The sequence below is a fragment of the Callionymus lyra genome, chromosome 4 (genome assembly GCF_982586985.1).
Source record: "Callionymus lyra chromosome 4, fCalLyr1.hap1.1, whole genome shotgun sequence".
In the NCBI taxonomy this organism is placed as follows: domain Eukaryota; kingdom Metazoa; phylum Chordata; class Actinopteri; order Syngnathiformes; family Callionymidae; genus Callionymus; species Callionymus lyra.
In genome coordinates this window covers 7,040,563-7,062,902 of record NC_141821.1, presented here as the reverse complement: position 1 = coordinate 7,062,902, position 22,340 = coordinate 7,040,563, and the positions used below count along the sequence as shown (strand labels likewise).

At 36.6% G+C, this 22,340-nt stretch overlaps 1 protein-coding gene across 1 annotated transcript in view; it reads left to right on the top strand.

Annotated features, from left to right (window-relative positions):
- tnfsf12 (TNF superfamily member 12) overlaps positions 1–22,340 on the top strand; it is a 114,858-nt gene that overhangs the window by 64,617 nt on the left and 27,901 nt on the right. The gene's annotated exons all lie outside the window — the stretch shown is intronic.

Sequence of the window (22,340 nt, the reverse complement as noted above, 5' to 3'; positions counted from 1 at the left end):
ATTGTTGTGTGTTAAAAAGACGTGTGTTAACTTCTTTTCTCTGTGTGTGAAGGTTGTTGTGTGTTAAAAAGACGTGTGTTAACTTATTTTCTCTGTGTGTGAAGGTTGTTGTGTGTTAAAAAGACGTGTATTAACTTCTTTTCTCTGTGTGTGAAGGTTGTTGTGTGTTAAAAAGACGTGCGTTAACTTCTGTTCTCTGTGTGTGAAGGTTGTTGTGTGTTAAAAAGACGTGCGTTAACTTCTTTTCTCTGTGTGTGAAGGTTGTTGTGTGTTAAAAAGACGTGTGTTAACTTCTTTTCTCTGTGTGTGAAGGTTGTTGTGTGTTAAAAAGACGTGTGTTAACTTCTTTTCTCTGTGTGTGAAGGTTGTTGTGTGTTAAAAAGACGTGTGTTAACTTCTTTTCTCTGTGTGTGAAGGTTGTTGTGTGTTAAAAAGACGTGTGTTAACTTCTTTTCTCTGTGTGTGAAGGTTGTTGTGTGTTAAAAAGATGTGTGTTAACTTCTTTTCTCTGTGTGTGAAAGTTGTTGTGTGTTAAAAAGACGTGCGTTAACTTCTTTTCTCTGTGTGTGAAGGTTGTTGTGTGTTAAAAAGACGTGTGTTAACTTCTGTTCTCTGTGTGTGAAGGTTGTTGTGTGTTAAAAAGACGTGCGTTAACTTCTTTTCTCTGTGTGTGAAGGTTGTTGTGTGTTAAAAAGACGTGCGTTAACTTCTTTTCTCTGTGTGTGAAGGTTGTTGTGTGTTAAAAAGACGTGCGTTAACTTCTTTTCTCTGTGTGTGAAGGTTGTTGTGTGTTAAAAAGACGTGCGTTAACTTCTTTTCTCTGTGTGTGAAGGTTGTTGTGTGTTAAAAAGACGTGCGTTAACTTCTTTTCTCTGTGTGTGAAGGTTGTTGTGTGTTAAAAAGACGTGCGTTAACTTCTTTTCTCTTAGTGTGAAGGTTGTTGTGTGTTAAAAAGACGTGTGTTAACTTCTTTTCTCTGTGTGTGAAGGTTTTTGTGTGATAAAAAGACGTGTGTTAACTTCTTTTCTCTCAGTGTGAAGGTTGTTGTGTGTTAAAAAGACGTGTGTTAACTTCTTTTCTCTCAGTGTGAAGGTTGTTGTGTGTTAAAAAGACGTGTGTTAACTTATTTTCTCTGTGTGTGAAGGTTGTTGTGTGATAAAAAGACGTGTGTTAACTTCTTTTCTCTCAGTGTGAAGGTTGTTGTGTGTTAAAAAGACGTGTGTTAACTTCTTTTCTCTCAGTGTGAAGGTTGTTGTGTGTTAAAAAGACGTGTGTTAACTTCTTTTCTCTGTGTGTGAAGATTGTTGTGTGATAAAAAGACGTGTGTTAACTTCTTTTCTCTCAGTGTGAAGGTTGTTGTGTGTTAAAAAGACGTGTGTTAACTTCTTTTCTCTCAGTGTGAAGGTTGTTGTGTGTTAAAAAGACGTGTGTTAACTTCTTTTCTCTGTGTGTGAAGATTGTTGTGTGATAAAAAGAAGTGTGTTAACTTCTTTTCTCTCAGTGTGAAGGTTGTTGTGTGTTAAAAAGACGTGTGTTAACTTCTTTTCTCTCAGTGTGAAGGTTGTTGTGTGTTAAAAAGACGTGTGTTAACTTCTTTTCTCTGTGTGTGAAGATTGTTGTGTGTTAAAAAGACGTGCGTTAACTTCTTTTCTCTTAGTGTGAAGGTTGTTGTGTGTTAAAAATAAGTGTTTTAACTTATTTTCTCTCAGTGTGAAGGTTGTTGTGTGTTAAAAAGACGTGTGTTAACTTCTTTTCTGTGTGTGAAGATTGTTGTGTGTTAAAAAGACGTGCGTTAACTTCTTTTCTCTTAGTGTGAAGGTGGTTGGGTGTTAAAAAGACGTGTGTTAACTTCTTTTCTCTTAGTGTGAAGGTTGTTGTGTGTTAAAAAGACGTGTGTTAACTTCTTTTCTCTTAGTGTGAAGGTTGTTGTGTGTTAAAAAGACGTGTGTTAACTTCTTTTCTCTTAGTGTGAAGGTTGTTGTGTGTTAAAAAGACGTGTGTTAACTTCTTTTCTGTGTGTGAAGATTGTTGTGTGTTAAAAAGACGTGCGTTAACTTCTTTTCTCTTAGTGTGAAGGTTGTTGTGTGTTAAAAAGACGTGTGTTAACTTCTTTTCTCTTAGTGTGAAGGTTGTTGTGTGTTAAAAAGACGTGTGTTAACTTCTTTTCTCTTAGTGTGAAGGTTGTTGTGTGTTAAAAAGACGTGTGTTAACTTCTTTTCTCTTAGTGTGAAGGTTGTTGTGTGTTAAAAAGACGTGTGTTAACTTCTTTTCTCTTAGTGTGAAGGTTGTTGTGTGTTAAAAAGACGTGTGTTAACTTCTTTTCTCTGTGTGTGAAGGTTGTTGTGTGTTAAAAAGACGTGCGTTAACTTCTTTTCTCTGTGTGTGAAGGTTGTTGTGTGTTAAAAAGACGTGCGTTAACTTCTTTTCTCTTAGTGTGAAGGTTGTTGTGTGTTAAAAACACGTGTGTTAACTTCTTTTCTCTTAGTGTGAAGGTTGTTGTGTGTTAAAAAGACGTGTGTTAACTTCTTTTCTGTGTGTGAAGATTGTTGTGTGTTAAAAAGACGTGCGTTAACTTCTTTTCTCTTAGTGTGAAGGTTGTTGTGTGTTAAAAAGACGTGTGTTAACTTCTTTTCTCTGTGTGTGAAGGTTGTTGTGTGTTAAAAAGACGTGTGTTAACTTCTGTTCTCTGTGTGTGAAGGTTGTTGTGTGTTAAAAAGACGTGCGTTAACTTCTTTTCTGTGTGTGTAGGTTGTTGTGTGTTAAAAAGACGTGTGTTAACTTCTGTTCTCTGTGTGTGAAGGTTGTTGTGTGTTAAAAAGACGTGTGTTAACTTCTTTTCTCTGTGTGTGAAGGTTGTTGTGTGTTAAAAAGACGTGTGTTAACTTCTGTTCTCTGTGTGTGAAGGTTGTTGTGTGTTAAAAAGACGTGCGTTAACTTCTTTTCTCTGTGTGTGAAGGTTGTTGTGTGTTAAAAAGACGTGTGTTAACTTCTGTTCTCTGTGTGTGAAGGTTGTTGTGTGTTAAAAAGACGTGCGTTAACTTCTTTTCTCTTAGTGTGAAGGTTGTTGTGTGTTAAAAAGACGTGCGTTAACTTCTTTTCTCTGTGTGTGAAGGTTGTTGTGTGTTAAAAAGACGTGTGTTAACTTCTTTTCTCTGTGTGTGAAGGTTGTTGTGTGTTAAAAAGACGTGCGTTAACTTCTTTTCTCTGTGTGTGAAGGTTGTTGTGTGTTAAAAAGACGTGCGTTAACTTCTTTTCTCTTAGTGTGAAGGTTGTTGTGTGTTAAAAAGACGTGTGTTAACTTCTTCTCTCTGTGTGTGAAGGTTGTTGTGTGTTAAAAAGACGTGTGTTAACTTCTTTTCTCTTAGTGTGAAGGTTGTTGTGTGTTAAAAAGACGTGTGTTAACTTCTTTTCTCTATGTGTGAAGGTTGTTGTGTGTTAAAAAGACGTGTGTTAACTTATTTTCTCTGTGTGTGAAGGTTGTTGTGTGTTAAAAAGACGTGTGTTAACTTCTTTTCTCTTAGTGTGAAGGTTGTTGTGTGTTAAAAAGACGTGTGTTAACTTCTGTTCTCTTAGTGTGAATGTTGTTGTGTGTTAAAAAGACTTGCGTTAATTTCTTTTCTCTATGTGTGAAGGTTGTTGTGTGTTAAAAAGACTTGTGTTAACTTCTGTTCTCTTAGTGTGAAGGTTGTTGTGTGTTAAAAAGACGTGTGTTAACTTCTTTTCTCTGTGTGTGAAGGTTGTTGTGTGTTAAAAAGACGTGTGTTAACTTCTGTTCTCTGTGTGTGAAGGTTGTTGTGTGTTAAAAAGACGTGTGTTAACTTCTTTTCTCTGTGTGTGAAGGTTGTTGTGTGTTAAAAAGACGTGTATTAACTTCTTTTCTCTGTGTGTGAAGGTTGTTGTGTGTTAAAAAGACGTGTATTAACTTATTTTCTGTGTGTGAAGGTTGTTGTGTGTTAAAAAGACGTGTGTTAACTTCTTTTCTCTGTGTGTGAAGGTTGTTGTGTGTTAAAAAGACCTGTGTTAACTTCTTTTCTCTGTGTGTGAAGGTTGTTGTGTGTTAAAAAGACGTGTGTTAACTTCTTTTCTCTGTGTGTGAAGGTTGTTGTGTGTTAAAAAGACGTGCGTTAACTTCTTTTCTCTGTGTGTGAAGGTTGTTGTGTGTTAAAAAGACGTGCGTTAACTTCTTTTCTCTGTGTGTGAAGGTTGTTGTGTGTTAAAAAGACGTGCGTTAACTTCTTTTCTCTGTGTGTGAAGGTTGTTGTGTGTTAAAAAGACCTGTGTTAACTTCTTTTCTCTGTGTGTGAAGGTTGTTGTGTGTTAAAAAGACGTGTGTTAACTTCTTTTCTCTGTGTGTGAAGGTTGTTGTGTGTTAAAAAGACCTGTGTTAACTTCTTTTCTCTGTGTGTGAAGGTTGTTGTGTGTTAAAAAGACGTGTGTTAACTTCTTTTCTCTGTGTGTGAAGGTTGTTGTGTGTTAAAAAGACGTGCGTTAACTTCTTTTCTCTGTGTGTGAAGGTTGTTGTGTGTTAAAAAGACGTGCGTTAACTTCTTTTCTCTGTGTGTGAAGGTTGTTGTGTGTTAAAAAGACGTGCGTTAACTTCTTTTCTCTGTGTGTGAAGGTTGTTGTGTGTTAAAAAGACGTGCGTTAACTTCTTTTCTCTGTGTGTGAAGGTTGTTGTGTGTTAAAAAGACGTGCGTTAACTTCTTTTCTCTGTGTGTGAAGGTTGTTGTGTGTTAAAAAGACGTGTATTAACTTCTTTTCTCTGTGTGTGAAGGTTGTTGTGTGTTAAAAAGACGTGTGTTAACTTCTGTTCTCTGTGTGTGAAGGTTGTTGTGTGTTAAAAAGACGTGTATTAACTTCTTTTCTCTGTGTGTGAAGGTTGTTGTGTGTTAAAAAGACGTGTATTAACTTCTTTTCTCTGTGTGTGAAGGTTGTTGTGTGTTAAAAAGACGTGTGTTAACTTCTGTTCTCTGTGTGTGAAGGTTGTTGTGTGTTAAAAAGACGTGTATTAACTTCTTTTCTCTGTGTGTGAAGGTTGTTGTGTGTTAAAAAGACGTGTATTAACTTCTTTTCTCTGTGTGTGAAGGTTGTTGTGTGTTAAAAAGACGTGCGTTAACTTCTTTTCTCTGTGTGTGAAGGTTGTTGTGTGTTAAAAAGACGTGTGTTAACTTCTTTTCTCTGTGTGTGAAGGTTGTTGTGTGTTAAAAAGACGTGTGTTAACTTCTTTTCTCTGTGTGTGAAGGTTGTTGTGTGTTAAAAAGACGTGTGTTAACTTCTTTTCTTTGTGTGTGAAGGTTGTTGTGTGTTAAAAAGACGTGTGTTAACTTCTTTTCTCTGTGTGTGAAGGTTGTTGTGTGTTAAAAAGACGTGTGTTAACTTCTTTTCTCTGTGTGTGAAGGTTGTTGTGTGTTAAAAAGATGTGTGTTAACTTCTTTTCTCTGTGTGTGAAAGTTGTTGTGTGTTAAAAAGACGTGCGTTAACTTCTTTTCTCTGTGTGTGAAGGTTGTTGTGTGTTAAAAAGACGTGTGTTAACTTCTGTTCTCTGTGTGTGAAGGTTGTTGTGTGTTAAAAAGACGTGCGTTAACTTCTTTTCTCTGTGTGTGAAGGTTGTTGTGTGTTAAAAAGACGTGCGTTAACTTCTTTTCTCTGTGTGTGAAGGTTGTTGTGTGTTAAAAAGACGTGCGTTAACTTCTTTTCTCTGTGTGTGAAGGTTGTTGTGTGTTAAAAAGACGTGCGTTAACTTCTTTTCTCTTAGTGTGAAGGTTGTTGTGTGTTAAAAAGACGTGTGTTAACTTATTTTCTCTGTGTGTGAAGGTTGTTGTGTGATAAAAAGACGTGTGTTAACTTCTTTTCTCTCAGTGTGAAGGTTGTTGTGTGTTAAAAAGACGTGTGTTAACTTCTTTTCTCTGTGTGAAGATTGTTGTGTGTTAAAAAGACGTGTGTTAACTTATTTTCTCTGTGTGTGAAGGTTGTTGTGTGTTAAAAAGACGTGTGTTAACTTCTTTTCTCTGTGTGAAGATTGTTGTGTGTTAAAAAGACGTGTGTTAACTTATTTTCTCTGTGTGTGAAGGTTGTTGTGTGTTAAAAAGACGTGTGTTAACTTCTTTTCTCTCAGTGTGAAGGTTGTTGTGTGTTAAAAAGACGTGTGTTAACTTCTTTTCTCTGTGTGTGAAGATTGTTGTGTGATAAAAAGACGTGTGTTAACTTCTTTTCTCTCAGTGTGAAGGTTGTTGTGTGTTAAAAAGACGTGTGTTAACTTCTTTTCTCTCAGTGTGAAGGTTGTTGTGTGTTAAAAAGACGTGTGTTAACTTCTTTTCTCTGTGTGTGAAGATTGTTGTGTGATAAAAAGAAGTGTGTTAACTTCTTTTCTCTCAGTGTGAAGGTTGTTGTGTGTTAAAAAGACGTGTGTTAACTTCTTTTCTCTCAGTGTGAAGGTTGTTGTGTGTTAAAAAGACGTGTGTTAACTTCTTTTCTCTGTGTGTGAAGATTGTTGTGTGTTAAAAAGACGTGCGTTAACTTCTTTTCTCTTAGTGTGAAGGTTGTTGTGTGTTAAAAATAAGTGTTTTAACTTATTTTCTCTCAGTGTGAAGGTTGTTGTGTGTTAAAAAGACGTGTGTTAACTTCTTTTCTGTGTGTGAAGATTGTTGTGTGTTAAAAAGACGTGCGTTAACTTCTTTTCTCTTAGTGTGAAGGTTGTTGTGTGTTAAAAAGACGTGTGTTAACTTCTTTTCTCTTAGTGTGAAGGTGGTTGGGTGTTAAAAAGACGTGTGTTAACTTCTTTTCTCTTAGTGTGAAGGTTGTTGTGTGTTAAAAAGACGTGTGTTAACTTCTTTTCTCTTAGTGTGAAGGTTGTTGTGTGTTAAAAAGACGTGTGTTAACTTCTTTTCTCTTAGTGTGAAGGTTGTTGTGTGTTAAAAAGACGTGTGTTAACTTCTTTTCTCTTAGTGTGAAGGTTGTTGTGTGTTAAAAAGACGTGTGTTAACTTCTTTTCTCTGTGTGTGAAGGTTGTTGTGTGTTAAAAAGACGTGCGTTAACTTCTTTTCTCTGTGTGTGAAGGTTGTTGTGTGTTAAAAAGACGTGCGTTAACTTCTTTTCTCTTAGTGTGAAGGTTGTTGTGTGTTAAAAACACGTGTGTTAACTTCTTTTCTCTTAGTGTGAAGGTTGTTGTGTGTTAAAAAGACGTGTGTTAACTTCTTTTCTGTGTGTGAAGATTGTTGTGTGTTAAAAAGACGTGCGTTAACTTCTTTTCTCTTAGTGTGAAGGTTGTTGTGTGTTAAAAAGACGTGTGTTAACTTCTTTTCTCTGTGTGTGAAGGTTGTTGTGTGTTAAAAAGACGTGTGTTAACTTCTGTTCTCTGTGTGTGAAGGTTGTTGTGTGTTAAAAAGACGTGCGTTAACTTCTTTTCTCTGTGTGTGAAGGTTGTTGTGTGTTAAAAAGACGTGTGTTAACTTCTGTTCTCTGTGTGTGAAGGTTGTTGTGTGTTAAAAAGACGTGTGTTAACTTCTTTTCTCTGTGTGTGAAGGTTGTTGTGTGTTAAAAAGACGTGTGTTAACTTCTGTTCTCTGTGTGTGAAGGTTGTTGTGTGTTAAAAAGACGTGCGTTAACTTCTTTTCTCTGTGTGTGAAGGTTGTTGTGTGTTAAAAAGACGTGTGTTAACTTCTGTTCTCTGTGTGTGAAGGTTGTTGTGTGTTAAAAAGACGTGCGTTAACTTCTTTTCTCTTAGTGTGAAGGTTGTTGTGTGTTAAAAAGACGTGCGTTAACTTCTTTTCTCTGTGTGTGAAGGTTGTTGTGTGTTAAAAAGACGTGTGTTAACTTCTTTTCTGTGTGTGAAGGTTGTTGTGTGTTAAAAAGACGTGCGTTAACTTCTTTTCTCTGTGTGTGAAGGTTGTTGTGTGTTAAAAAGACGTGCGTTAACTTCTTTTCTCTTAGTGTGAAGGTTGTTGTGTGTTAAAAAGACGTGTGTTAACTTCTTCTCTCTGTGTGTGAAGGTTGTTGTGTGTTAAAAAGACGTGTGTTAACTTCTTTTCTCTTAGTGTGAAGGTTGTTGTGTGTTAAAAAGACGTGTGTTAACTTCTTTTCTCTATGTGTGAAGGTTGTTGTGTGTTAAAAAGACGTGTGTTAACTTATTTTCTCTGTGTGTGAAGGTTGTTGTGTGTTAAAAAGACGTGTGTTAACTTCTTTTCTCTTAGTGTGAAGGTTGTTGTGTGTTAAAAAGACGTGTGTTAACTTCTGTTCTCTTAGTGTGAATGTTGTTGTGTGTTAAAAAGACTTGCGTTAATTTCTTTTCTCTATGTGTGAAGGTTGTTGTGTGTTAAAAAGACTTGTGTTAACTTCTGTTCTCTTAGTGTGAAGGTTGTTGTGTGTTAAAAAGACGTGTGTTAACTTCTTTTCTCTGTGTGTGAAGGTTGTTGTGTGTTAAAAAGACGTGTGTTAACTTCTGTTCTCTGTGTGTGAAGGTTGTTGTGTGTTAAAAAGACGTGTGTTAACTTCTTTTCTCTGTGTGTGAAGGTTGTTGTGTGTTAAAAAGACGTGTATTAACTTCTTTTCTCTGTGTGTGAAGGTTGTTGTGTGTTAAAAAGACGTGTATTAACTTCTTTTCTGTGTGTGAAGGTTGTTGTGTGTTAAAAAGACGTGTGTTAACTTCTTTTCTCTGTGTGTGAAGGTTGTTGTGTGTTAAAAAGACCTGTGTTAACTTCTTTTCTCTGTGTGTGAAGGTTGTTGTGTGTTAAAAAGACGTGTGTTAACTTCTTTTCTCTGTGTGTGAAGGTTGTTGTGTGTTAAAAAGACGTGCGTTAACTTCTTTTCTCTGTGTGTGAAGGTTGTTGTGTGTTAAAAAGACGTGCGTTAACTTCTTTTCTCTGTGTGTGAAGGTTGTTGTGTGTTAAAAAGACGTGCGTTAACTTCTTTTCTCTGTGTGTGAAGGTTGTTGTGTGTTAAAAAGACCTGTGTTAACTTCTTTTCTCTGTGTGTGAAGGTTGTTGTGTGTTAAAAAGACGTGTGTTAACTTCTTTTCTCTGTGTGTGAAGGTTGTTGTGTGTTAAAAAGACCTGTGTTAACTTCTTTTCTCTGTGTGTGAAGGTTGTTGTGTGTTAAAAAGACGTGTGTTAACTTCTTTTCTCTGTGTGTGAAGGTTGTTGTGTGTTAAAAAGACGTGCGTTAACTTCTTTTCTCTGTGTGTGAAGGTTGTTGTGTGTTAAAAAGACGTGCGTTAACTTCTTTTCTCTGTGTGTGAAGGTTGTTGTGTGTTAAAAAGACGTGCGTTAACTTCTTTTCTCTGTGTGTGAAGGTTGTTGTGTGTTAAAAAGACGTGCGTTAACTTCTTTTCTCTGTGTGTGAAGGTTGTTGTGTGTTAAAAAGACGTGCGTTAACTTCTTTTCTCTGTGTGTGAAGGTTGTTGTGTGTTAAAAAGACGTGTATTAACTTCTTTTCTCTGTGTGTGAAGGTTGTTGTGTGTTAAAAAGACGTGTGTTAACTTCTGTTCTCTGTGTGTGAAGGTTGTTGTGTGTTAAAAAGACGTGTATTAACTTCTTTTCTCTGTGTGTGAAGGTTGTTGTGTGTTAAAAAGACGTGTATTAACTTCTTTTCTCTGTGTGTGAAGGTTGTTGTGTGTTAAAAAGACGTGTGTTAACTTCTGTTCTCTGTGTGTGAAGGTTGTTGTGTGTTAAAAAGACGTGTATTAACTTCTTTTCTCTGTGTGTGAAGGTTGTTGTGTGTTAAAAAGACCTGTGTTAACTTCTTTTCTCTGTGTGTGAATGTTGTTGTGTGTTAAAAAGACGTGTGTTAACTTCTTTTCTCTGTGTGTGAAGGTTGTTGTGTGTTAAAAAGACGTGTGTTAACTTCTTTTCTCTGTGTGTGAAGGTTGTTGTGTGTTAAAAAGACGTGTGTTAACTTCTGTTCTCTGTGTGTGAAGGTTGTTGTGTGTTAAAAAGACCTGTGTTAACTTCTTTTCTCTGTGTGTGAATGTTGTTGTGTGTTAAAAAGACGTGTGTTAACTTCTTTTCTCTGTGTGTGAAGGTTGTTGTGTGTTAAAAAGACGTGTGTTAACTTCTTTTCTCTGTGTGTGAAGGTTTTTGTGTGTTAAAAAGACGTGCGTTAACTTCTTTTCTCTTAGTGTGAAGGTTGTTGTGTGTTAAAAAGACGTGTGTTAACTTCTTTTCTCTGTGTGTGAAGGTTGTTGTGTGTTAAAAAGACGTGTATTAACTTCTTTTCTCTGTGTGTGAAGGTTGTTGTGTGTTAAAAAGACGTGCGTTAACTTCTGTTCTCTGTGTGTGAAGGTTGTTGTGTGTTAAAAAGACGTGTGTTAACTTCTTTTCTCTTAGTGTGAAGGTTGTTGTGTGTTAAAAAGACGTGTGTTAACTTCTTTTCTCTTAATGTGAAGGTTGTTGTGTGTTAAAAAGACGTGTGTTAACTTCTTTTCTCTGTGTGTGAAGGTTGTTGTGTGTTAAAAAGAAGTGTGTTAACTTCTTTTCTCTCAGTGTGAAGGTTGTTGTGTGTTAAAAAGACGTGTATTAACTTGTTTTCTCTGTGTGTGAAGATTGTTGTGTGATAAAAAGACGTGTGTTAACTTCTTTTCTCTGTGTGTGAAGATTGTTGTGTGATAAAAAGACGTGTGTTAACTTCTTTTCTCTCAGTGTGAAGGTTGTTGTGTGTTAAAAAGACGTGTGTTAACTTCTTTTCTCTCAGTGTGAAGGTTGTTGTGTGTTAAAAAGACGTGTGTTAACTTCTTTTCTCTATGTGTGAAGATTGTTGGGTGATAAAAAGAAGTGTGTTAACTTCTTTTCTCTCAGTGTGAAGGTTGTTGTGTGTTAAAAAGACGTGTGTTAACTTCTTTTCTCTGTGTGTGAAGATTGTTGTGTTTTAAAAAGAAGTGTGTTAACTTCTTTTCTCTCAGTGTGAAGGTTGTTGTGTGTTAAAAAGACGTGTGTTAACTTCTTTTCTGTGTGTGAAGATTGTTGTGTGTTAAAAAGACGTGCGTTAACTTCTTTTCTCTTAGTGTGAAGGTTGTTGTGTGTTAAAAAGACGTGTGTTAACTTCTTTTCTCTTAGTGTGAAGGTAGTTGTGTGTTAAAAAGACGTGTGTTAACTTCTTTTCTCTGTGTGTGAAGGTTGTTGTGTGTTAAAAAGACGTGTGTTAACTTCTTTTCTCTTAGTGTGAAGGTTGTTGTGTGTTAAAAAGACGTGTGTTAACTTCTTTTCTCTTAGTGTGAAGGTTGTTGTGGGTTAAAAAGACGTGCGTTAACTTATTTTCTCTGTGTGTGAAGGTTGTTGTGTGTTAAAAAGACGTGTATTAACTTCTTTTCTCTGTGTGTGAAGGTTGTTGTGTGTTAAAAAGACGTGTGTTAACTTCTTTTCTCTGTGTGTGAAGGTTGTTGTGTGTTAAAAAGACGTGTGTTAACTTCTGTTCTCTGTGTGTGAAGGTTGTTGTGTGTTAAAAAGACGTGCGTTAACTTCTTTTCTCTGTGTGTGAAGGTTGTTGTGTGTTAAAAAGACGTGTGTTAACTTCTTTTCTCTGCGTGTGAAGGTTGTTGTGTGTTAAAAAGACGTGCGTTAACTTCTTTTCTCTGTGTGTGAAGGTTGTTGTGTGTTAAAAAGACGTGTGTTAACTTCTTTTCTCTTAGTGTGAAGGTTGTTGTGTGTTAAAAACACGTGTGTTAACTTCTTTTCTCTTAGTGTGAAGGTTGTTGTGTGTTAAAAAGACGTGTGTTAACTTCTTCTCCCTGTGTGTGAAGTTTGTTGTGTGTTAAAGAGACGTGTGTTAACTTCTTCTCTCTGTGTGTGAAGGTTGTTGTGTGTTAAAAAGACGTGTGTTAACTTCTGTTCTCTTAGTGTGAAGGTTGTTGTGTGTTTAAAAGACGTGTGTTAACTTCTTTTCTCTGTGTGTGAAGGTTGTTGTTTGTTAAAAAGACGTGCGTTAAATTCTTTTCTCTGTGTGTGAAGGTTGTTGTGTGTTAAAAAGACGTGTGTTAACTTCTTTTCTCTTAGTGTGAAGGTTGTTGTGTGTTAAAAAGACGTGTGTTAACTTCTTTTCTCTGTGTGTGTAGGTTGTTGTGTGTTAAAAAGACGTGTGTTAACTTCTTTTCTCTGTGTGTGAAGATTGTTGTGTGTTAAAAAGACGTGCGTTAACTTCTGTTCTCTGTGTGTGAAGGTTGTTGTGTGTTAAAAAGACGTGTGTTAACTTCTTTTCTCTGTGTGTGAAGATTGTTGTGTGTTAAAAAGACGTGCGTTAACTTCTTTTCTCTGTGTGTGAAGGTTGTTGTGTGTTAAAAAGACGTGTGTTAACTTCTTTTCTCTTAGTGTGAAGGTTGTTGTGTGTTAAAAAGACGTGTGTTAACTTCTTTTCTCTGTGTGTGAAGGTTGTTGTGTGTTAAAAAGACGTGTGTTAACTTCTTTTCTCTTAGTGTGAAGGTTGTTGTGTGTTAAAAAGACGTGTGTTAACTTCTTTTCTCTTAGTGTGAAGGTTGTTGTGTGTTAAAAAGACGTGTGTTAACTTCTTTTCTCTTAGTGTGAAGATTGTTGTGTGTTAAAAAGACGTGTGTTAACTTCTTTTCTCTGTGTGTGAAGGTTGTTGTGTGTTAAAAAGACGTGTGTTAACTTCTTTTCTCTTAGTGTGAAGGTTGTTGTGTGTTAAAAAGACGTGTGTTAACTTCTTTTCTCTTAGTGTGAAGGTTGTTGTGTGTTAAAAAGACGTGTGTTAACTTCTTTTCTCTTAGTGTGAAGATTGTTGTGTGTTAAAAAGACGTGTGTTAACTTCTTTTCTCTGTGTGTGAAGGTTGTTGTGTGTTAAAAAGACGTGTTTTAACTTCTTTTCTCTTAGTGTGAAGATTGTTGTGTGTTAAAAAGACGTGTGTTAACTTCTTTTCTCTTAGTGTGAAGATTGTTGTGTGTTAAAAAGACGTGTGTAAATTTCTTTTCTCTGCGTGTGAAGGTTGTTGTGTGTTAAAAAGACGTGTGTTAACTTCTTTTCTCTTTTTGTGAATATTGTTGTGTGTTAAAAAGACGTGTGTTAACTTCTTTTCTCTTAGTGTGAAGGTTGTTGTGTGTTAAAAAGACGTGTGTTAACTTCTTTTCTCTGTGTGTGAAGGTTGTTGTGTGTTAAAAAGACATGTGTTAACTTCTTTTCTCTGTGTGTGAAGGTTGTTGTGTGTTAACTTCTTTTCTCTGTGTGTGAAGGTTGTTGTGTGTTAAAAAGACGTGTGTTAACTTCTTTTCTCTGTGTGTGAAGGTTGATGTGTGTTAAAAAGACGTGTGTTAACTTCTTTTCTCTGTGTGAAGATTGTTTTGTGTTAAAAAGACGTGTGTTAACTTCTTTTCTCTGTGTGTGAAGATTGTTGTGTGTTAAAAAGACGTGCGTTAACTTCTTTTCTCTGTGTGTGAAGGTTGTTGTGTGTTAAAAAGACGTGCGATAACTTCTTTTCTCTGTGTGTGAAGGTTGTTGTGTGTTAAAAAGACATGTGTTAACTTCTTTTCTCTGTGTGTGAAGGTTGTTGTGTGTTAAAAAGACGTGCGATAACTTCTTTTCTCTGTGTGTGAAGGTTGTTGTGTGTTAAAAAGACTTGCGTTAACTTCTTTTCTCTGTGTGTGAAGGTTGTTGTGTGTTAAAAAGACGTGCGATAACTTCTTTTCTCTGTGTGTGATGGTTGTTGTGTGTTAAAAAGACGTGTGTTAACTTCTTTTCTCTGTGTGTGAAGGTTGTTGTGTGTTAAAAAGACGTGCGATAAATTCTTTTCTCTGTGTGTGAAGGTTGTTGTGTGTTAAAAAGACGTGCGATAACTTCTTTTCTCTGTGTGTGAAGATTGTTGTGTGTTAAAAAGACGTGAGATTACTTCTTTTCTCTCAGTGTGAAGGTTGTTGTGTGTTAAAAAGACTTCCGTTAACTTATTTTCTCTGTGTGTGAAGGTTGTTGTGTGTTAAAAAGACGTGCGTTAACTTCTTTTCTCTTAGTGTGAAGGTTGTTGTGTGTTAAAAAGACTTGCGTTAACTTATTTTCTCTGTGTGTGAAGGTTGTTGTGTGTTAAAAAGACGTGTGTTAACTTATTTTCTCTGTGTGTGAAGGTTGTTGTGTGTTAAAAAGACGTGTGTTAACTTCTTTTCTCTCAGTGTGAAGGTTGTTGTGTGTTAAAAAGACTTGCGTTAACTTATTTTCTCTGTGTGTGAAGGTTGTTGTGTGTTAAAAAGACGTGTGTTAACTTATTTTCTCTGTGTGTGAAGGTTGTTGTGTGTTAAAAAGACGTGCGTTAACTTATTTTCTCTGTGTGTGAAGGTTGTTGTGTGTTAAAAAGACGTGTGTTAACTTCTTTTCTCTTTTTGTGAATATTGTTGTGTGTTAAAAAGACGTGTGTTAACTTCTTTTCTCTTAGTGTGAAGGTTGTTGTGCGTTAAAAAGACATGTGTTAACTTCTTTTCTCTGTGTGTGAAGGTTGTTGTGTGTTAAAAAGACGTGTGTTAACTTCTTTTCTCTTAGTGTGAAGGTTGTTGTGCGTTAAAAAGACGTGTGTTAACTTCTTTTCTCTGTGTGTGAAGGTTGTTGTGTGTTAAAAAGACGTGTGTTAACTTCTTTTCTCTGTGTATGAAGGTTGTTGTGTGTTAAAAAGACGTTTGTTAACTTCTTTTCTCTGTGTGAAGATTGTTGTGTGTTAAAAAGACGTGAGTTAACTTCTTTTCTCTGTGTGTGAAGATTGTTGTGTGTTAAAAAGACGTGCGTTAACTTCTTTTCTCTGTGTGTGAAGGTTGTTGTGTGTTAAAAAGACGTGCGATAACTTCTTTTCTCTGTGTGTGAAGGTTGTTGTGTGTTAAAAAGACGTGTGTTAACTTCTTTTCTCTGTGTGTGAAGGTTGTTGTGTGTTAAAAAGACGTGCGATAACTTCTTTTCTCTGTGTGTGAAGGTTGTTGTGTGTTAAAAAGACGTGCATTAACTTCTTTTCTCTGTGTGTGAAGGTTGTTGTGTGTTAAAAAGACGTGCGTTAACTTCTTTTCTCTGTGTGTGAAGGTTGTTGTGTGTTAAAAAGACTTGCGATAACTTCTTTTCTCTGTGTGTGAAGGTTGTTGTGTGTTAAAAAGACTTGCGATAACTTCTTTTCTCTGTGTGTGAAGGTTGTTGTGTGTTAAAAAGACTTGCGATAACTTCTTTTCTCTGTGTGTGAAGGTTGTTGTGTGTTAAAAAGACTTGCGTTAACTTCTTTTCTCTGTGTGTGAAGGTTGTTGTGTGTTAAAAAGACGTGCGTTAACTTCTTTTCTCTGTGTGTGAAGGTTGTTGTGTGTTAAAAAGACGTGCGATAACTTCTTTTCTCTGTGTGTGAAGGTTGTTGTGTGTTAAAAAGACGTGCGTTAACTTCTTTTCTCTGTGTGTGAAGGTTGTTGTGTGTTAAAAAGACGTGCGATAAATTCTTTTCTCTGTGTGTGAAGGTTGTTGTGTGTTAAAAAGACGTGCGATAACTTCTTTTCTCTGTGTGTGAAGGTTGTTGTGTGTTAAAAAGACGTGCGATAAATTCTTTTCTCTGTGTGTGAAGGTTGTTGTGTGTTAAAAAGACGTGCGATAAATTCTTTTCTCTGTGTGTGAAGGTTGTTGTGTGTTAAAAAGACTTGCGTTAACTTCTTTTCTCTGTGTGTGAAGGTTGTTGTGTGTTAAAAAGACGTGCGTTAACTTATTTTCTCTGTGTGTGAAGGTTGTGTGTTAAAAAGACTTGCGTTAACTTATTTTCTCTGTGTGTGAAGGTTATTGTGTGTTAAAAAGACTTGCGTTAACTTATTTTCTCTGTGTGTGAAGGTTGTTGTGTGTTAAAAAGACGTGTGTTAACTTCTTTTTTCTGTGTGAAGATTGTTGTGTGTTAAAAAGACGTGTGTTAACTTCTTTTCTCTTAGTGTGAAGATTGTTGTGTGTTAAAAAGACGTGTGTTAACTTCTGTTCTCTGTGTGTGAAGGTTGTTGTGTGTTAAAAAGACGTGCGTTAACTTATTTTCTCTGTGTGTGAAGATTGTTGTGTGTTAAAAAGACGTGTGTTAACTTATTTTCTCTGTGTGTGAAGATTGTTATGTGTTAAAAAGACGTGTGTTAACTTCTTTTCTCTGTGTGTGAAGGTTGTTGTGTGTTAAAAAGACGTGCGTTAACTTATTTTCTCTGTGTGAAGATTGTTGTGTGTTAAAAAGACGTGTGTTAACTTCTTTTCTCTGTGTGTGAAGGTTGTTGTGTGTTAAAAAGACGTGCGTTAACTTATTTTCTCTGTGTGAAGATTGTTGTGTGTTAAAAAGACGTGCGTTAACTTCTTTTCTCTGTGTGTGAAGGTTGTTGTGTGTTAAAAAGACGAGTGTTGACGTCTTTTCTCTTAGTGTGAAGGTTGTTGTGTGTTAAAAAGACGTGCGTTAACTTCTTTTCTCTGTGTGTGAAGGTTGTTGTGTGTTAAAAAGACGTGCGTTAATTTAATTTCTCTGTGTGTGACGATTGTTGTGTGTTAAAAAGACGTGCGTTAACTTCTTTTCTCTTAGTGTGAAGGTTGTTGTGTGTTAAAAAGACGTGTGTTAACTTCTTTTCTCTTAGTGTGAAGGTTGTTGTGTGTTAAAAAGACGTGCGTTAACTTATTTTCTCTGTGTGTGAAGGTTGTTGTGTGTTAAAAAGACTTGCGTTAACTTATTTTCTCTGTGTGTGAAGGTTGTTGTGTGTTAAAAAGACTTGCGTTAACTTATTTTCTCTGTGTGTGAAGGTTGTTGTGTGTTAAAAAGACGTGCGTTAACTTATTTTCTCTGTGTTTGAAGGTTGTTGTGTGTTAAAAAGACGTGTGTTAACTTCTTTTCTCTGTGTGAAGATTGTTGTGTGTTAAAAAGACGTGTGTTAACTTCTTTTCTCTTAGTGTGAAGATTGTTGTGTGTTAAAAAGACGTGTGTTAACTTCTTTTCTCTGTGTGTGAAGGTTGTTGTGTGTTAAAAAGACGAGTGTTGACGTCTTTTCTCTTAGTGTGAAGGTTGTTGTGTGTTAAAAAGACGTGCGTTAACTTCTTTTCTCTTAGTGTGAAGGTTGTTGTGTGTTAAAAAGACGTGCGTCTCAGCCGATACTGCAGACAGTTTTTCTGCTATGTTTGACCGTCTTTCCTTTGATGACTGTCCAGATGTGGACAGTTTGATTCACTGTTACACTGATCATTGTGTTGAAATACTGGATCAAGTGGCACCTGTTAAATCGAACTTGAAAATTCATAAAAAACGGTGCCCTTGGACAAATGAAGATCTCCTGAGTCTGAAGAGACTTTGTCGAAAGACTGAGCGTCTCTGGAAGTCTACTAAACTTGAGGTGCACAGACTTCACCTCAGGGATCTGTTGACTTCTTACAATGAGATGGTAGAAACTGCTAGATCTGATTTCATCAGAAAACTGGTAGCAGCAAATAGGAAAAACCCCAAAGTTTTGTTTGACACGATTAATTCTCTCGTGTCTCCTGCTCCTCAGATCACGCCGGTCTTCTGTGAAGCTGACAGCAATGCATTGTTGAGATTTTTCATTGACAAAATTAAATTGATCAAAGAGAAAATCTCTCCCCCTTTGTTGGGAACCCCTATTGTCTCTGAGCCCATCTCCTCCTCTTGGTCATCCTTCACTGCTGTATCTTTGGGTGATATTTCGGCACTAGTGAACAAGAAGAAACCCTCCTCTTGCTCAGATGACGTCCTTCCTTGTAGGCTTTTTATCAAAGTATTTGATGTAATTGGCCCCTGGGTTACCAATATGGTGAACCTCTCCCTTTCCACAGGGGTTTTTCCCAATGCATTTAAACATGCCATTGTGGAGCCTCTGCTCAAAAAACCAGGCTTAGACCCAACTGACCTCAGTAATTTCAGGCCTATTTCTAAGCTCCCTTTCTTGTCCAAGATCTTGGAGAAGGTGGTGTCCGAGCAGCTGTCTTTGTTCCTGGATCAGAGCGACATCCATGAGAAGTTTCAGTCTGGCTTCCGTAAACATCACTCTACGGAGACAGCTTTACTGAAGGTGTCCAGTGACATCATGATGTCGGCTGACTCGGGTAAATTCACTGTTCTGGTTCTCTTGGATCTGTCCTCAGCCTTTGACACAGTTGATCACCAGATCCTGCTGAGAAGACTGAGGGATGAAGTGGGACTGTCTGGGTCTGTGTTAGAATGGTTCTCATCTTACCTTTCTGGGCGCAGTTTTAGTGTATCTGCCAATCAAATGAGGTCTGAATCGGCAGATCTGTTGTGTGGAGTCCCTCAAGGTTCTGTTCTGGGTCCTTTATTGTTTTTGCTGTACTTGATTCCCCTCGGTAAAATCATTCAGAGATTTCCAGATGTTTCTTATCACATTTTTGCTGATGACATCCAGCTCTACTGCTCTTTTGATCCAACTGAGCCCCAGAGGCTGAACAGCTTAGTCAATTGTTTGCTAGAAATCAAACAATGAGTGAAAACACTTTACAGCTTAATGTGGACAAAACTGAAACTCTGGTGATTGCTCCTGATGATAAGATTCCAGGGTTGAGTCAGTACTTGGGTGACTTAGGTCAGTCTGTCAAACTGAGCCTGAGAAACCTGGGTGTTGTATTTGATAAAGACATGTCTCTTGTTCAACACTGAAGAAAACTGACCAGAAACTGTTTCCTTCAACTGAGAAAAATCTCTAAACTTAGGAAAATGTTGTCACAACATGATCTGGATCTTATAATCCATGCGTTTGTTTCTTCTCGTCTGGACTATTGTAACAGTTTGTTTTCATGTCTTAACAAGAAGGATCTGTCTCGTCTGCAGTTGATTCAAAACTCTGCAGCGAGAATTCTGACCCGCTCTAGTAGAAGAACTCACATTTCTCCGATCCTTAAAACTCTTCACTGGCTTCCAGTTTCTTTCAGGATCAACTTTAAAATTCTGGTTCTTACTTTCAGATCTATTCATGGTCAGGCTCCTCCTTACATCACTGATCTGATCCAGCCTTACACCCCAGCTCGGGCTCTGAGGTCTGTGGATCAGAATCTACTTATGGTTCCTGAACACGCTTCAGGACCAGAGGAGAGAAATCTTTTCAGGCTGTTGCTCCTAAGCTTTGGAACGATCTTCTCTCTCTTTGCGCTTGATGGATCTACTGACTCCTTTAAGAAACATCTTAAGACGTTTCTATTTGTTCAGGCTTTTCCTTGAATTTCTCGAACTCCTGTGTTGTTCTCAGTATTATCTTGATCTTTGAAGTATGTTCTGTTTTGAGTATTGTTTTGATTGTTAAAGCGCTTTGTGACCCTGGTCTCGAAAAGCGCTATATAAATAAATATTACTTACTTACTTAAAAAGACGTGCGTTAACTTCTTTTCTCTGTGTGTGAAGGTTGTTGTGTGTTAAAAAGACGTGTGTTAACTTCTTTTCTCTGTGTGTGAAGATTGTTGTGTGTTAGAAAGACGTGTGTTAATTTAATTTCTCTGTGTGTGACGATTGTTGTGTGTTAAAAAGACGTGCGTTAACTTCTTTTCTCTGTGTGTGTAGGTTGTTGTGTGTTAAAAAGACGTGTGTTAACTTCTTTTCTCTGTGTGTGAAGATTGTTGTGTGTTAGAAAGACGTGTGTTAACTTCTTTTCTCTGTGTGTGAAGGTTGTTGTGTGTTAAAAAGACGTGTGTTAACTTCTTTTCTCTTAGTGTGAAGGTTGTTGTGTGTTAAAAAGACGTGTGTTAACTTCTGTTCTCTTAGTGTGAATGTTGTTGTGTGTTAAAAAGACTTGCGTTAATTTCTTTTCTCTATGTGTGAAGGTTGTTGTGTGTTAAAAAGACGTGTGTTAACTTCTTTTCTCTGTGTGTGAAGGTTGTTGTGTGTTAAAAAGACGTGTGTTAACTTCTTTTCTCTGTGTGTGAAGGTTGTTGTGTGTTAAAAAGACGTGTGTTAACTTCTTTTCTCTTAGTGTGAAGGTTGTTGTGTGTTAAAAAGACGTGTGTTAACTTCTTTTTTCTGTGTGTGAAGGTTGTTGTGTGTTAAAAAGACGTGTGTTAACTTCTTTCCTCTGTGTGTGAAGGTTGTTGTGTGTTAAAAAGACGTGTGTTAACTTCTTTTCTCTTAGTGTGAAGGTTGTTGTGTGTTAAAAAGACGTGTGTTAACTTCTTTTCTCTTAGTGTGAAGGTTGTTGTGTGTTAAAAAGACGTGTGTTAACTTCTTTTCTCTGTGTGTGAAGGTTGTTGTGTGTTAAAAAGACGTGTGTTAACTTCTTTTCTCTTAGTGTGAAGGTTGTTGTGTGTTAAAAAGACGTGTGTTAACTTCTTTTCTCTTAGTGTGAAGGTTGTTGTGTGTTAAAAAGACGTGTGTTAACTTCTTTTCTCTGTGTGTGAAGGTTGTTGTGTGTTAAAAAGACCTGTGTTAACTTCTTTTCTCTTAGTGTGAAGGTTGTTGTGTGTTAAAAAGATGTGTGTTAACTTCTTTTCTCTGTGTGTTAAGGTTGTTGTGTGTTAAAAAGACGTGTGTTAACTTCTTTTCTCTTAGTGTGAAAGTTGTTGTGTGTTAAAAAGACGTGTGTTAACTTCTTTTCTCTTAGTGTGAAGGTTGTTGTGTGTTAAAAAGACGTGTGTTAACTTCTTTTCTCTGTGTGAAGATTGTTGTGTGTTAAAAAGACGTGTGTTAACTTCTTTTCTCTTAGTGTGAAGGTTGTTGTGTGTTAAAAAGACGTGTGTTAACTTCTTTTCTCTTAGTGTGAAGATTGTTGTGTGTTAAAAAGACGTGTGTTAACTTCTTTTCTCTTAGTGTGAAGATTGTTGTGTGTTAAAAAGACGTGTGTAAATTTCTTTTCTCTGTGTGTGAAGGTTGTTGTGTGTTAAAAAAACGTGTGTTAACTTCTTTTCTCTTTTTGTGAATATTGTTGTGTGTTAAAAAGACGAGTGTTAACTTCTTTTCTCTTAGTGTGAAGGTTGTTGTGCGTTAAAAAGACATGTGTTAACTTCTTTTCTCTGTGTGTGAAGGTTGTTGTGTGTTAAAAAGACGTGTGTTAACTTCTTTTCTCTGTGTGTGAAGGTTGTTGTGTGTTAAAAAGACGTGTGTTAACTTCTTTTCTCTGTGTGTGAAGGTTGATGTGTGTTAAAAAGACGTGTGTTAACTTCTTTTCTCTGTGTGAAGATTGTTTTGTGTTAAAAAGACGTGTGTTAACTTCTTTTCTCTGTGTGTGAAGATTGTTGTGTGTTAAAAAGACGTGCGCTAACTTCTTTTCTCTGTGTGTGAAGGTTGTTGTGTGTTAAAAAGATGTGTGTTAACTTCTTTTCTCTGTGTGTGAAGGTTGTTGTGTGTTAAAAAGAAGTGCGATAACTTCTTTTCTCTGTGTGTGAAGGTTGTTGTGTGTTAAAAAGACGTGTGTTAACTTCTTTTCTCTGTGTGTGAAGGTTGTTGTGTGTTAAAAAGACGTGCGATAAATTATTTTCTCTGTGTGTGAAGGTTGTTGTGTGTTAAAAAGACGTGCGATAACTTCTTTTCTCTGTGTGTGAAGGTTGTTGTGTGTTAAAAAGACGTGTGTTAACTTCTTTTCTCTCAGTGTGAAGGTTGTTGTGTGTTAAAAAGACTTGCGTTAACTTATTTTCTCTGTGTGTGAAGGTTGTTGTGTGTTAAAAAGACGTGCGTTAACTTATTTTCTCTGTGTGTGAAGGTTGTTGTGTGTTAAAAAGACGTGTGTTAACTTCTTTTCTCTCAGTGTGAAGGTTGTTGTGTGTTAAAAAGACTTGCGTTAACTTATTTTCTCTGTGTGTGAAGGTTGTTGTGTGTTAAAAAGACGTGCGTTAACTTATTTTCTCTGTGTGTGAAGGTTGTTGTGTGTTAAAAAGACGTGCGATAACTTCTTTTCTCTGTGTGTGAAGGTTGTTGTGTGTTAAAAAGACGTGTGTTAACTTCTTTTCTCTGTGTGTGAAGGTTGTTGTGTGTTAAAAAGACTTGCGTTAACTTATTTTCTCTGTGTGTGAAGGTTGTTGTGTGTTAAAAAGACTTGCGTTAACTTATTTTCTCTGTGTGTGAAGGTTGTTGTGTGTTAAAAAGACGTGTGTTAACTTCTTTTCTCTTTTTGTGAATATTGTTGTGTGTTAAAAAGACGTGTGTTAACTTCTTTTCTCTTAGTGTGAAGATTGTTGTGTGTTAAAAAGACGTGTGTTAACTTCTGTTCTCTGTGTGTGAAGATTGTTGTGTGTTAAAAAGACGTGCGATAACTTCTTTTCTCTGTGTGTGAAGGTTGTTGTGTGTTAAAAAGACGTGTGTTAACTTCTTTTCTCTGTGTGTGAAGGTTGTTGTGTGTTAAAAAGACGTGTGTTAACTTCTTTTCTCTCAGTGTGAAGGTTGTTGTGTGTTAAAAAGACTTGCGTTAACTTATTTTCTCTGTGTGTGAAGGTTGTTGTGTGTTAAAAAG